Source organism: Thalassophryne amazonica, chromosome 10 (assembly GCF_902500255.1).
Source record: "Thalassophryne amazonica chromosome 10, fThaAma1.1, whole genome shotgun sequence".
NCBI classification, from domain to species: Eukaryota; Metazoa; Chordata; class Actinopteri; order Batrachoidiformes; family Batrachoididae; genus Thalassophryne; species Thalassophryne amazonica.
Genome location: NC_047112.1, coordinates 112325227 through 112341875, shown reverse-complemented (window position 1 = coordinate 112341875; position 16649 = coordinate 112325227).

Below are 16649 nucleotides of genomic sequence, written 5' to 3'. Positions count from 1 at the left end.
TGTTCACAGTTCATACAACCCCAGTTCCATTGACGTTGGGACATTGTGTAAAATGTAAATAAAGACAGAATACAATGATTTGCAAATCCTCTTCAACTTATATTCAGTTGAATACACAACAAAGACAAGATATTTAATGTTCAAACTGATAAACTTTAAACTTTATTGTTTTGTGCAAATATTTGCCCATTTTGAAATGGATGCCTGCAACATGTTTCGAAAAAGCTGGGACAGTGGTATGTTTACCACTGTGTTACGTCATCTTTCCTTCTAACAACACTCAGTAAGCGTTTGGGAACTGAGGACACTAATTGTTGAAGTATTGTAGGTGGAATTCTTTCCCATTCTTGCTTGATGTACGACTTCAGTTGTTCAACAGTCCGGGGTCTCCATTGTCGTATTATGCGTTACATAATGTGCCACACATTTTCAATGGGCGACAGGTGTCTTTTGTCTGGAGGATACGACGTCCATGATTTCCAAAAACAATTTCAAATGTGGACTCATCAGACCACAGCACACTTTTCCACTTTGCGTCTGTCCGTTTCAAGTGAGCTTGGGCCCAGAGAAGGTGGTGGCATTTCTGGATATTGTTGATGTATGGCTTTCACTTTGCATGGTAGAGTTTTAACTTGCACTTGTAGATGTAGCGACGAACTGTGTTAACTGACAATGGTTTTCTGAAGTGTTCCTGAGCCCACGCGGTAAGATCCTTTGCACAATGATGTTGGTTTTTAATGCAGTGCCGCCTGAGGGATCAAAGGTCACGGGCATTCATTGTTGGTTTTCAGCCTTGCCGCTTATGTGTAGAAAGTTCTCCAGATTCTCTGAATTGTCTGATTATATTATGGACTGTAGATGATGGAATCCCTAAACTCCTTGCAATTGAACGTTGAGAAATATTCTTCTTAAACTGTTGGACTATTTTTTTTTCATGCAGTTGTTCACAAAGTGGTGATCCTCGCCCCATCTTTGCTTGTGAATGGCTGAGCCTTTTGGGGATGCTCCTTTTATACCCAATCATGACACTCACCTGTTTCCAATTAACCTGTTCACCTGTGGTATGTTCCAAACGTGTTCTTTGAGCATTCATCAACTTTCCCAGTCTTTTGTCCCAACTGTTTTGAAATGTGTTGCAGGCATCCATTTCAAAATGAGCAAATATTTGCACAAAAACAAAAAAGTTTATTAGTTTGAACATTAAATATCTTGTCTTTGTGGTGTATTCAATTGAATATAAGTTGAAGAGGATTTGCAAATCATTGTATTCTGTTTTTATTTCCATTTTACACAACTTCAAAAGGTCATTGGAGTTGGGGTTGTAAAATGGGGAAAAACGTTTTGATTTAAAATCACGTTAAGACGTCAGACAAGACCATGGTTTCAGAGCTCCATACAACATTAGAAAAATAGCCATTATTCTGTTATCAGTTAAAACATTGCCATTTTAAGGTATATTTGAAGCAGTTCAAATTAAATTTAAATCCTGCTACTGTCCTTTGTGTATCGGGGTAAACTCAGTCATTACTCGCAGACCTTAAAATCCTTTTTTTCGTCCCTGAGGATCACACAGGCTGCGATGGTGACCTTTTATTTATTTATTTATTTTTTTCCAAACGTAGGTTACAGGAAGTACCCGAACACACGCCAACAATAAAACTCCCACGGGTCATCTGGGAGGTCAAAAAAGGCCAAATTGTCCAAATGTGAAATTTGGTGTGAAGAAAACCTTTGGCAGGCTGTCTTTACATGCACTTAATTCTCCAAGATTCTTCAGTAATTTACAGCATTCTTCAGTAATCAGTTATATAAGGGCAAATCTTTCAAATTTGACTTGTTATAGTGTAGGAAATGTAGGTGGCGCTCATATTCAGCCCATATTACTGGTTCTCTTCAAGGACCTTATTTACAGCCTGTTATCTCCTAAATGTGTTGTATATTTGTCTGTGATGGGGAAAACGTATCTTGATTGTAGCAGAAAAACAAAAGGGTTATTAAATGCAGTGGCCGCTAGAGGGTGCCATATTTGATTGTTTGGGCATTATTGGCATACTGTGCTGCTGCCTGTGGACTCTGGAGGAATTGACATGAAAATCATGTAGGCTGACATATACTTTAATCACCTGAGTTCAACAAAACTTTGTGGGACTGCCTTAGTAACTAATTTCTAGTTATTTATTAATGTTGTGTGTATTTTTCACCCTTTGCATGGCTGCACCTCTGTATCCAGGTATCAACTGTGAATGGAACAAAATGAACAAGTTAAGGCCAAAAGAAAAAAAAAAAAAGAGAGAACATTTTCATTTAAAACAATGTGATTTGAGTGTTCCTCAATAGATGGCAGCAGTTCCTGGTTAACCTGAGTCCTCCTGAGTTTATTTTTTCTGAATATTGTTTTTAGTGGAATAGTGGTTTCATTTGTCAGTGTCTTGGAAAATAAATAAATAAATCCAAATCTAAAAGGCAAAGCTGACACCAAAATCTGAGCTCTGTTTAAAGTGTGTGTATGTGTGTGTGTGATTATCTGAGGTGCATCTTCATGATTAATTTCCCAGAATCTGTAAAATGTTGAGTGTTTTGATGTGAACGGGACGTATGCCTGATGTGTGGGAGGCAGCACAGCCAGGCTCATATTTCCCCGTCTCAATAATTTCTGATTCATGAGGTATATTTTTTCAGTGAAATGATGGTGCTTACAGTTTTAACCCTGTTGTCATAACTTTTGGCATTTTGGGCTACATTTGGGAACCTCCCAGGGCCTGCATCCTGAATAAGCCTTGCTCATTTATGCATATTTGGATACACTGGGACAAGTTCTTTCCAAATTTGCATAAATGTTGGTGGCTTAGTTAGGCCACTTTTGCATAGGTGGCGCTCTTTATGTTAAGAACGTGATATTTGGTGATTTTCATTTGGCCATATCTCGGTGCACCCCCTATGGATTTCAGTGAAACTTGTTTTATTATGTTCCTCTATATCGCTATATAAAGGTGTTTTGCCTCATTAACTCTTCTTGTGGGTTAATGAGGCAAAAAGCCTTCCTGATATCTTTATCCTGAATAGCAGAGACACGGAACTCTGCTGAAACTGAACCTCTCGCATGAGTCACGGACCGCGAGATGGCGCATGATTCACAATTGTGAAACAGTGAATTTTAGATTATCAGCGTGTACCCTGTTCTCTTAAAAAGCATATTTTCACTCAGTGTGCCGCTTTGAAAAGTTGTAACTTCTGCTGCTACATTGATTATCTCCTTCCACCAGTTACATGCATGCTCTCTTATGTCGTCTTTTCCATTTTTTGTGGCAAATTCTTTGCCTCAAACATTTTTTGAAATCAAAATGCTTTGAGTTATTCAATTAATTGTTTCAACCCTATTCTAACATCCGTCACAACTGACTCATAGCAATAAGGATATGTAAACCTTGTCCTTCGGACTCGGGCTGATACAGATACATCAGGGCATGATACGTAAACAGACATATAATAAGATATTTATCACATATTACAGCAAAAATAAAGAACAAGACCCATATAATTTTCATCAACTCCATTTAATAACAACTCATTTACTCACTACACCAACAACGCGCAGCGGCACGAAGCTCGCTCATGGTACACTGTGGCCCAAACAGGAAGTGCCAAATTCTTAATCCACAGTGAAACAGGAAATGTCAAACACTTCCTTGATTGACACTTCCTTGATTGACAGACGAGATCCCATGGAATCTTGCGGGAACTTGGTGGCAAGCTCACACTCAAACAGGAGGTGCCAAATTGTCAGTCACAGTGAAACAGGAAATGTCAAATATTGAACACTTGCTGGCATGGGTGGAGCTAGAGCAGAGGCCAGGGTTTCACTGGACTCCCTTGAAATCCGATTGGACACAGATGATGGCCATGTCACGGCACAGCACATCTCGTTGAAAGAGCTGCATTTTGAAAATAGGTGAATCACATTGACTGCTAGGTTCCTCCTGTCCAGTAGTTGGTGCTGTGTGCCACAAAAAGTTCTAATCCACCTTAGTAGAAGAAGAAAAATGTTTGCTTCAGATTTGAACTGAACACGTCGTTTGAACTATGGACGTCTGATCACACCAAACATATTGGTGAGTAAACAACCATATTTTATGCCAGAAATGACATCCAGGTTGTTTAAAGCAGCATTAATCCTTTAATTCGGGGGGTCTTGTATATATACACGTTTAAACTAACAGACAGGAGCTGGTTCATGCTCTGTTGGCTTATTAGTGCAGCAGACAACTGAAACAATCCTTCAAATGGTGATACAAGCATCAAATTCAGCACAAATACAGCTTAGGCATGAACTCTTTTGAAAAAAAGTGATTGGCCACTTGAATTTTCAATAGGCAGCCAGGTAGGGGTCAATTGAAGAATTACACAGGGGTCAAAATTTAAAAATGCTCCAATCAAATTGAAAACTACACCAGGTTACTTGTCTGATTATAAAAACGCCAAAAAGATATAATTTGGACTATCTATGACTGAATGTTATGGAGTTTTGGGGTAAAAACTGCAAGAATGGTGACAAAGGTCAATTTCAGTTTGTACAGGGGTCAGAAGTTAAAGTTGCTCCAATTTTGGTAAAAAGTGATGCAAATTATTGGTTGAGTTAATAGGATTAATAAATGAAATAGTTTTGACAGTGTTGAATGTTTGGTCTGCAAAGTAAAGGTCAAACAAGGTCAATTTCCATTGGATTCTATGACATGTGACATATGTTACCCTGTAACATGAACTAAGCATGACACATGATGCAAACTGTTACTTATTAAAACCCGATTAACCTGATTATTAACCCCCCCAAAAGATTTTAGGGGGTAACACCAAGAGGAAACATTAGACAAACTATGACATCAACAAATAAAAAAAAAAAAAAAAAAAAAAAGGGGAAAACTGTGTATCTGTTGTCAACAAGAACATCAATGAAGACCATGAGGGGAAAAAACAAAAACCTTCTTAATAAAGGTGATGATGACAGCAGTAATCATAGAAATATGCAGACTTGTACAAAAAGGAGTGTATTGACAACATGTGAATGACGTGACTGTACATGTGAGGGTTAGAAATATCAGTGTGCAGGGTGCAATAAATCATCAGGCACTGCCAACATGATGGCACAGAGTCAACACCCACGATGATGAACCAACGTCATGTCATCATATGGTGCAGCTCGCAACCCATCCTCAGTGTCTGTGGCTCAAATAAATATGAACCGTTATCAAAATCAAGTGGCTCACGTGTGCCGTCAGCATTACCAAATTATTCAGCCATGACTCTGTAAATAGATTTCACTACTTCTTTAGTTAAAAATGAAAGTGCACTTTTTGTCAGTTAAAGTTGAATTCTGTAAAAAGAGGTGTGTTTCTAATCAGTTATTTTAAGAACTTTCTTTACGTTTACTGGGATAAATATGCAGACATTTACCTTTGTAGGGAAACACTTCATACTTCCTGATATATCTGATGATATTATACACTCTAAAAAATAATGTACTGGGTCTACTCCAAAAGGTGTTTTATCTGTTGTTTTGTCTTAACTATTTACATGGATCTTTTTAAGTTGTCCCAACTTCAGTATTGTTAAGTAACTGTTACTAGCATATCCCTGTTACACCAACATAAATCATTAAACACACTGAAAGCTATATTAAGTTAAACATACGTAATATTCAGTGGGTACAATTTCAATTTTCACATTGGCTGTACTTCATGCCTGTGTTAGTTACACAATTAAATTAAGTACAATAAACATGTTTTACTTCTATATCCAAAAGCTAAATTAAGTAATACCTACTTAATATTAATATGCATTGAAATATTAAGTTGTCTCATCATTAAAATAAAGTTTCTCTAACTTAATTTGTTTCTTGTTTTCTACTCAGAAATGTCCATTCAAATAGTTAACATACCTTGATTTACTTAACTCAGGGGAAATAAAGAACAACCATATTTCACAATTCAACATTTATAAACAAATGTCAAGACAGCTTCAGTTATGGCGTTGCTTCAGAATAATAGCGTGCAAGTTTATATACGATAAGGAAATACTCTATTACCCTTTTTTCAATGGAAGCTAAGAGCTGTGCCTTTCCAGTGTGTGGCCTGATCACTATTCTGATGTTCAGAGGCTTCACAATACAGCCCAGAGATTTTTATGAGGGAGAGAGAGACCGGCGGTAAATGCCCTGTTTGCAGGCGGCTCGTGTTTATTGGTGGCATCGCATTGTTACCTGCAGCCTGATACAAATATAATATAAATATTGTTAAAATAATATAAACTAAGCATTTAGATTGAGAAAACATTTTACAATCCCAATTCCAATGAAATTGGGACGTTGTGTAAAATGTAAATAAAAACAGAATACAATGATTTGCAAATCCTCTTCAAGCTATTTTCAGTTGAATACACCACAAAGACAAGATATTTAATGTTCAAACGGATAAACTTTGTTCCTGACCTTCATATGCCGCGCTCTGATTGGCTAGTTGTTTGGCAGTAAACTCTAACGCTATTGGTCAGTGATTTGGCGCTGTATAAATGAAATAAATTGAATTGATTGAAAAAAAAAATTCATCATAACTGTACATTGCAGGATGCTTAATTGAGTTTAGTTCAATTGAATAATTTAACTGGTTCTAGTTGGTTTAGAACAGAGAGCTGTTAGCCTCCAGCAGAATGTTGTCTCAGACATGTGCTGGCTATCATTGTCCATGGAGTCCAGACAGATATCTGATCTCGGTGAATTTGGACCTGGAACTAAACATTTTATTAAGGTTTATGTTTTCTGTCAATACTTCAGTGTTTTTGCCTTTATATGCTAAGCTGCCTTATTGAGTGAGAAGTCACAATCTTTCTCTCTGACTTCAGTGTTTAATCACATTTTGTTCCTAATCAACTTTGATATGGTGTGAGTGACAGATAGCAAACGTTCCAAAGTGCAGGTGTAATAGTACACACTTAAGCATTTAACAAAATTCAGCCGTGAATATTTGAATACACGGAGCACCCCAGGGCACGGTGCTGGGCCCTCAAAGACAAGAAGCTGGTCATTGACTTTGCGAAGTCGAGACCAAGCCCGCGACCAGTTCTGATTGAGGGAGCTGCGGTGGAGGCTGTGGATTCCTACAAGTACCTTGGGTTGTGGCTGGACAGCAAACTGGGTTGGACAACCAACACCAACCACCTGTACAGGAAGAGACACAGCAGGCTGGACTTCCTGAGGAGGTTGCAGTCATTTAACATCTGCAGGAAGCTCCCGTGGATGTTCTACCAGTCAGTAGTAGCCAGCGTCCTCTTTTACACCATGATGTACTGGGGGGCAGGCTGGACAAACTGATCAGGCGGGCTGGCTCTGTGGTTGGCATGAAGCTGGATTCTCTGGTGAGGGTGGCAGTGAAGATAACACTGGACAAGCTGCTGGACATTATGGACGATGCCAGTCACCCTCTGCACACTGTCATCAGCAACCAGAGGAGCCTCTTCAGCCACAGACTGCTCCTTCCCAAGTGCAGGACAGGAACGAGAGGAACAGTAGTAGCCAGTAAACCAGTAGCAATCAGTTTGTCTGGTATTTATATTTATTTTTGCAAATTGTTTTTTACTTTCACTTTTGATACTCTGTATGCTTCTTACCCTGTGTGCTGATATACAATGCTGCTGGAACCCCAATATCCCTGTATTCCCAAGGGATCAATAAAGTTCTATCTAATCTAATCACGAGTCCTGCGTGACCAGGCTCAGAGTGGAGCTAAAAACACGATTAGAAAAACCAAGTCGGACATGAATGTAATCCATAGATATCTAAGTGGCATCAGAAAAACACACACATCTGTTCAGCAAGTTCTTATATATATATATATATATATATATATATGAGGTCTATTAGAAAAGTATCCGACCTTATTATTATTTTCAAAAACCATATGGATTTGAATCACGTGTGATTGCGTCAGACAAGCTTGAACCCTCGTGCGCATGCGTGAGTTTTTTCATGCCTGTCGGTTGCATCATTTGCCTGTGAGCAGGCTTTGAGTGAGGTGTGGTCCACCCCTCTCGTCTATTTTTTTATTGTGAATAAATGTCTGAACGATTTGGAGCTTTGATGCATCAATTTTTTTTCCAGATACTGTGAGAGACCTCCAGGTGGACATCGTTCGAAAAATTAATATGGCTTTCAGGAATGATTTTATGGGGATTAAACAGATTACGGGGTGTTACTGCCGCCTTAAGGACTGCCCACAACTCCTGAGAGTGCGGCGTGCTCCCAGCCCCCATCGACAGGCTGACACCCCGCTGGAACAACCAGATCATTTCCAACGTGAAAGCTTTGTTGATCCGGGACCTCGTCTGACTTTCACAAAAAGGCAGAAGATGTGGACATCAGCACTTCTTCGGCACATTCCACCATTACAGGAGATTTTTTCATGGAAAAAGAAGCGGAGGGACGCGCCATGGAGCCGTTTATTACGCGGTACAAAACCACCTCCGTGTTGGTCTCACAGGACGGCTTTCAGGTGGATTTCAGACGGATTCCGGTTGCTTTCCAGTCGTGTGAATATCCGATTGTGATTGTGCATGAGCTGGACATGCCAGAACATGTCCTGTGAGGCTTCATCACGGCGTTTCTTTGCGCCATGCAGCTCCACCACGACGCGCGGTGGAGCCACTTCTCTTTCCATGACAAAAACTCCTGTAACAGTGAAATGTGCCGTTCATTTTTAAACTGGACGCTGTCTTGATCCGGTATGTCATCTGACTAGCACAGGAATTGTGAAAAGACGTGGACATCAGCACTTTTTTGGCACATTAAGACAGATGTGCGGAGGAGTTCCGCGCCAGAAAGTTATGTTGAATCCACAAGGATCCAAAAAGGCTAGGACCAAAAGTTAGATTGGATCGGTTCCCACTGACCAATAGCGTTAGAGTTTACTGCCAACAACTAGCCAATCAGAGCGCGGCATATGAAGGTCAGGAACTAGCTGACAGATGCTGGTTGAAAAAATGGCAACAAACATGTCAACAACAGCAGAAAATTGTCTGCCAGCGACGTTTGCTGAGTTCACAGAGGAGGAACTGGTGGAAATATTGAACTCCATGGATGCCAAAAACACTAAGAATTAACTCTGAATCAATCATGTGCTGTTCACAACAAAATAAATTGATCTAATTTACTTGTCTGTTTGTTGTTTGCTTAATTTGTGAGGGGGGTGGAGAACATAACAGTTGATGGATGGCAAGTCGTCCAACATAGAGAAATATTGGATTCAGAAAAGTTATAACTTTTCTGAATCCAATATTTTTCTATGTTGGACTCCTTACCATCCATTATTTGTATTTTTATATATATATGTGTATATATATGTGTGTATATGTATATACACTCAACAAAAATATAAATGCAACACTTTTGGTTTTGCTCCCATTTTGTATGAGATGAACTCAAAGATCTAAAACTTTTTCCACATACACAATATCACCATTTCCCTCAAATATTGTTCACAAACCAGTCTAAATCTGTGTTAGTGAGCACTTCTCCTTTGCTGAGATAATCCATCCCACCTCACAGGTGTGCCATATCAAGATGCTGATTAGACACCATGATTAGTGCACAGGTGTGCCTTAGACTGTCCACAATAAAAGGCCACTCTGAAATGTGCAGTTTTGTTTTATTGGGGGGGATACCAGTCAGTATCTGGTGTGACCACCATTTGCCTCATGCAGTGCAACACATCTCCTTCGCATAGAGTTGATCAGGTTGTCAGTTGTGGCCTGTGGAATGTTGGTCCACTCCTCTTCAATGGCTGTGCGAAGTTGCTGGATATTGGCAGGAACTGGTACACGCTGTCATATACGCCGGTCCAGAGCATCCCAAACATGCTCAATGGGTGACATGTCCGGTGAGTATGCCGGCCATGCAAGAACTGGGACATTTTCAGCTTCCAAGAATTGTGTACAGATCCTTGCAACATGGGACCATGCATTATCCTGCTGCAACATGAGGTGATGTTCTTGGATGTATGGCACAACAATGGGCCTCAGGATCTCGTCACGGTATCTCTGTGCATTCAAAATGCCATCAATAAAATGCACCTGTGTTCTTCGTCCATAACAGACGCCTGCCCATACCATAACCCCACCGCCACCATGGGCCACTCGATCCACAAGATTGACATCAGAAAACCGCTCACCCACACGATGCCACACACGCTGTCTGCCATCTGCCCTGGACAGTGTGAACCGGGATTCATCCGTGAAGAGAACACCTCTCCAACGTGCCAAACGCCAGCGAATGTGAGCATTTGCCCACTCAAGTCGGTTATGACGATGAACTGGAGTCAGGTCGAGACCCCGATGAGGATGACGAGCATGCAGATGAGCTTCCCTGAGACGGTTTCTGACAGTTTGTGCAGAAATTCTTTGTTATGCAAACCGATTGTTTCAGCAGCTGTCCGAGTGGCTGGTCTCAGACGATCTTGGAGGTGAACATGCTGGATGTGGAGGTCCTGGGCTGGTATGGTTACACGTGGTCTGCGGTTGTGAGGCTGGTTGGATGTACTGCCAAATTCTCTGAAACGCCTTTGGAGACGGCTTATGGTAGAGAAATGAACATTCAATACACGAGCAACAGCTCTGGTTGACATTCCTGCTGTCAGCATGCCAATTGCACGTGCCCTCAAATCTTGCAACATCTGTGGCATTGTGCTGTGTGATAAAACTGCACCTTTCAGAGTGGCCTTTTATTGTGGGCAGTCTAAGGCACACCTGTGCACTAATCATGGTGTCTAATCAGCGTCTTGATATGGCACACCTGTGAGGTGGGATGGATTATCTCAGCAAAGGAGAAGTGCTCACTATCACAGATTTCGACTGGTTTGTGAACAATATTTGAGGGAAATGGTGATATTGTGTATGTGGAAAAAGTTTTAGATCTTTGAGTTCATCTCATACAAAATGGGAGCAAAACCAAAAGTGTTGCGTTTATATTTTTGTTGAGTGTATATATATATGTGTATATAAAATAAACAAATTATTAACCTTGCTTGCTCAGTCTGTATGGGACTATCAGATCTCTGAGTGTTTTTGCACTGGTGTTTTTGCCAACCCTTGCTGCACTTTAAATACGAGGTCTCTTAGATAATAAACCGACCCTTTTATTTTTTTTTTTAACTATATGGATTTGAATGACATGAGATTACACCAATCATGCTTGAACCCTCGTGCGCATGCGTGAGTTTTTTCACGCGTGTCGGTGACGTCATTTCCCTGTGGGCAGGCCTTGAGTGAGATGTGGTCCCGCCCTCTCGGCTGAATTCCTTTGTTTCACACGCTGCTCGAGACAGCGCGCGTTGCTTTATCAAAATTTTTTCTGGACCTGTGAGGAATATCCGAGTGGACACTATTCGAGAAATTAAGCTGGTTTTCTGTGAAAAGTTTAACGGCTGATGAGAGAGTATGGGGTGTTTCTGTCGGTGTAAGGACTTCCCACGGAGCGGGACGTCCTGCAGCGCTTCCAGGCGCTGTCGTCGGCCTGTTTCGAGCTGAAAACATCCTAATTTAAGGCTTAATTCACCCAGGACATCGTGAGAGAACAGAGAAGATTCAGAAGAGGCCGGCATGAGGAATTTATGGGGACATTCCACTGTTTAAGGACATTTTTTTAATGAAAGACGTACGCGCAAATTCGCCGAGTCGTTTCCGTGACGACTCGGCAAATCTGTGTGCGCCGCGACAGGAAAAACACCTCCGTGTTGAAAACCATTTGTAGAATTCAGGCGGCTTTTAATGGCTTTCAACAAGTGAGTAACTGAGAAATTGTTTAACAGCTTGGGCATGTTCCAACTTGCCCGTTAAGGTTTCCAACGGAGGTGTTTTTCCTGTCGCGACCCCCCGCGGTCGGGTCCAGCCCGACATGCGACTCTGCCCGCACGTTCTTTCATTACAAAATGACCGTTAACAATGGAATGTCCGAATAAACTCCTCATGCCGACTTCTTCTGAAAGTTCTCTGTTCTCTGACGACTTACTGCGTCAACAGAGCCTGAAATGTGGAAGTTTTCAACTTGAAACGGCGAGATGCTGCCGCCTCGAAGCGCAGATCGCCGTCAGGCGCCGTGGACCGTCCTTAAAGCGACACTACCAGACCAAAATCTCTCATCAGCCGTTAAAATTTTTACCGAAAACCAGCTGAATTTATTGAATGGTGTCCACTCAGTTGTGCCTTACAGTTTTGAAAAAATTTTTATCAAACAAAGCAACAGTCTCTGAGCCATTCCTAAACAATGAAAAAAATCGACGAGCGGGTGGACGACTCCTCACTCAAAGACTGCCCACAGGCGAATGATGTAACCGACAGGTGTGAAAAAACTCTCGCATGCCCACGAGGGTTCAAGCATGTCTGATGTAATCACACGTGATTCAAATCCATATGGTTTTTGAAAAAAATAATAAGGTCGGATACTTTTCTAATAGACCTCGTATATATTTTATATTCTGCTGGCACAGGTGTCACCAGCCTTGTTCCTGGAGAGCCGCTGCCCTGCAAGTTTTCTGAGTCCACCTACTGAAGTCACATCTGATCTTTTAAAGTGGTGTCTTCTACTCTTGATTGTCTGAGCACACCTGATAGAGTTAATTGCCTGGTAGCGGATTGTCTGGCAGGTCGGGGACACTCCAGGAACAGGGTTGGGCACAGCTGCCCTACGGTGTGGGTGACGTCACGGCGGGTTTGTCCATTTATACACAGTCTGGTTCTAACCTGTCACAGCCTCCCTTATTCAGCCATGTGTGTAGTTTTTGGGCTTCATGTTTACTGTTCAGAAAAATACAGCTGTGAGACGTCACACAGTGATTTATTGTCGTTCATCCTGAAATAAATATTTTTACACAAACTGAGTTTTTTAGGGAGTGAAAGCACTTTTCAATAGGGAAAAGTGCTTCTCTGAGATGATCCATGTTTTCATTCCATATGACTGCGTACACATTTGCTATGCAGCAAGCTGGTGTCAAATGTGTATTTGAGACTTCACATCTACTCTCTGCTGAAAAAACATTTCTCTTGTGTCGCACTCTTTTCACTTTTCACTAAAGGCTTTGTGATCAGTGCACTGTATGAGAGAAAGTGGTTTCTGTGATGACATTCTGATTTCACCACAAACCTGCCTTCAGTCACGTGCACAACCTTCAGTCTTCTGTTTTGATGTGTTTTCCAGCCCTTCTTTGGCTTGACGTGAACACTCAGGTTTGAAAATAAGTCACATGAGGTGATTTGTCTGTTGTAGCAGCAAAATGAGAGTTTGCTTGGCTGGGCAAACCGCTATGCACTGGAAACCGTCCACAACCAGCTCGAATTCACAATGTGCCTGTTTGGAAGCAGCTTTCCTGAAGGCTCAGTTGGACGCTGATTCATAGACAGCTAGAGCACCGCTCTCGTAGAACGCAAACCGCCTCCAACCTCCACGAACACTAGTTTACCTTGTAAAAAAAATTTCAAGGTCAAAGTCCTGTTAGAAGTGGCTTTTCATAAGCTAAATTGGATGTGATCAAATGTCAGGAGTATACATTTAGTTCATGCACTTGGATTGAAATGTTTTTGTGGTGGTGTTTTTTTTTTTTTTTTTTTCAGTTTCTGAATTCTTTTTCAAATAATTTTCACAGAACATTGGTTGTCTATGCACAATTTGTCATTGCTTTTTAGCACTTGGTTTCCAACTGATAACTGGAAGATACACAAATAGGCATAAAATTGGAACCTTCATCCAATTTTGGTGGTGTAGGTAAATCCATAACAGAAAAATGACTGACTGAGGCACGTTTTATTGAGATATAATGCAAATTCTAATCCAATTACATTTTCTTCCACGAATCTGGTTGGTTAATCATGTGAGAGCGCACACTGTATAAGATCTTATATACCTGTAATTTTTGCAACAACGGTGGCAAAAGATGTATTACTCCACGCCGTGACCAGTGTTCTGACGAGATGTGATGGTGGTTGAATGTCATTCATGTCCTCCGCGTGCGCATGCACAGTGTTGGCAGGACATGGAACTTTCAAGACGCACAATTCTGGCTGTATGTAAAGCCGTACATCCGGCCGTATAACCCAGCATGAACGGCGGCCCATCATACACAACAGGCTTATTCCCAAAAGGTACACCAAATGGGCTTTTCAATATTAAATTCATATGTCCATAAAATCCATAATCCGGATCAGATCAAGATCAGACTTCGTCAGGTAATAGTGAGTGCCAGTCTGCACCTCACCTTCAAATATGAGAGTGATTGGGGAACATTTGATTAAGATATAATGTAAAATATACATTAATTGGGTTTTTCAGTGTTAAATAAATGGCCACAGAATATGGATCTAATCAGATCCAGATTCTGAATCCACAGAATTGGTTCCATTTGGAACCTCCTCCTTTGGTCCATTCAGATCTGAGCTACGGATCTGGATCAGATGTGGATCACTTTGTCAGTCTATAAAGTATACCATGGTAACTCCAAAAATGTGAATCAGCTGCAAATCATGAATTCTGTGCAAACTGCAAATTGCAAAAAGTAAATATTGAAAAAATATCTCCCGAAACGTGAACGCACATCTCACAAAATGTGAATTTCTTCACGTTTTGGTGTATGTGCTTAGCTGAGGAGCCAATAGTGCGAAGCAACCATCTGTGGGATTATTTTTTATTATTTAACCTTTATAACTGAGCTCCTCTCAGTTTCATTGCAATACCGGTCTTTGTGCCACCCCTCGAGTCACGCGCGAGTTAGACTCTTTCACGTTCCTTATTAGTGGGCGAACAATCCAACGCTTGATGAATTCTGCTTCATGATGTTAGAGTCAACATCGAAGGATCAAAAAGTGATGTTGCTATGAACGCTTGGCCGCCACGAACCAGTTACCCCTGTGGTAACTTTTCTGACTTCCTGCTTAAAACCCAAAAAGTCAGAAGGATTGTGAGGCCCCACTTTCCCAGTCTGTATTCATACTGAAAATCAAGATCAAGCGAGCTATTTGACCTCTTGCTCCACGGGAGGTTTCTGTCCTTCCTGAGGTTGCCTGAGGACACCTGCATTAATGGTTTGTGGATAATTCACAATTTGCATCAGATTTGTGTTTTGGAGGTCAACATATAATCTTACATAACGCTTTCAAATATGAAAGAAATTTGATCTTTTTTTGGCAGAGATATGAATTTTTGTAAATTTGTTCAATGTTAAAGATGGGGATTTTTCTTGACTTTGACCTATGACCTCAACATTTTAATCAGTTCTTGCCTATCAGGATATGACTCTTCAGTGAAAATTTCATAATGATTTATGAAAAATTGTGGGCTCCGGGCTGTTCACAAACAGATAAAGAAACGGGGGGAAATCATAACCTCCTCCAACTTTGTTGACAGAGGTAAAAAACAAACAAACAAAAAAACAGTTTTGTTAATATTTTATTGAAATCTTTGAGAGTAAAAGTAATGTGGTATTAGAGTTTGAAGTGTTATGCTAACTGCAGATAATTAGCATTGTGGCGTTTTGCTGTTGCTAGATGGCCTGTGTGTCCAGTTTAACACCATAGTTTTATGTATTAGCCTTTACATAGTCATAATATGACATTGCCAACATGATCAAAATTTGAGAAAATTCTAGATAGAATTGTATAGAAATTTTTGTTTTTATAAAAAAATTCTCCTGAAGGGTAAAGTGTCAAAAGAATAGACAGTTTTGACCAACTTAGGGCAGCGACGGTTGAAACCTACACAGTCGGTGATGGTGACATCATAGATCATTTGGGGGCTTCCCCAAACTTGCAAGGCATTATGGGAAGGACATGGTGATAGCCAATCAGAGTAGAGAGGCACACCAACGTCACTGACTCGTGTCTCTCTGGCTGCTAATCCAACATGGTGGAAAAACGTTCTGAAACAGTGGCCTTTCTGTGTAAATCTAACATGTTTCTCATATAGTTTCTAAAAATGATTAAGAAATAAACACTTCTCAAACTAACCTGTAACCTGATGACAGCTCTGAAGTGATTTACAAGACAGCTCAAGAATGTCAGTGTGCACAACGTGTGTGCGCATCGCCTACGGTCAAAGATAACATCTGGTCTTTTCAAAGCTCATGCATGTGCACATGCACGCCCTCCTACAGATTCCATGAAAAAGAAAATATTCATTATTGAATTCCCCCCAGATAAATATGTTCTCTTCATTAAAGTGAGTTGTAATTTTGCAAGATGTTTCTTGGATGTGCTTGGATTTCAGGACAAACTAAATTTGGTCAGTTTAGTTATATTTGTGGCCCTATAGCTTTAAGCAAGGTCCTTAATCCATAAATTGCTCCTTGCATGGCAGCACCCTGATATGTGTGTGTGTGTGAGTGAGAGAGAGAGACTAGTGTAAAGCTCTTTGAGCATCTGCACCAAATGGAAACGCTCTACAAAAATGCCCCCAATTTGCCGTTTAGGTCATTCAAATTACATGCACTAACTAAGATTTAATCAAGAAGCATTCATAATTTGGGAATAACCCTGTTGTGTCTGATGATTTGCGGACATTCCTGCTGGAATTTACAGTCACAAATCGTTTTACCAGCAACACGTTAATGGAGCCGATAAAATGGATA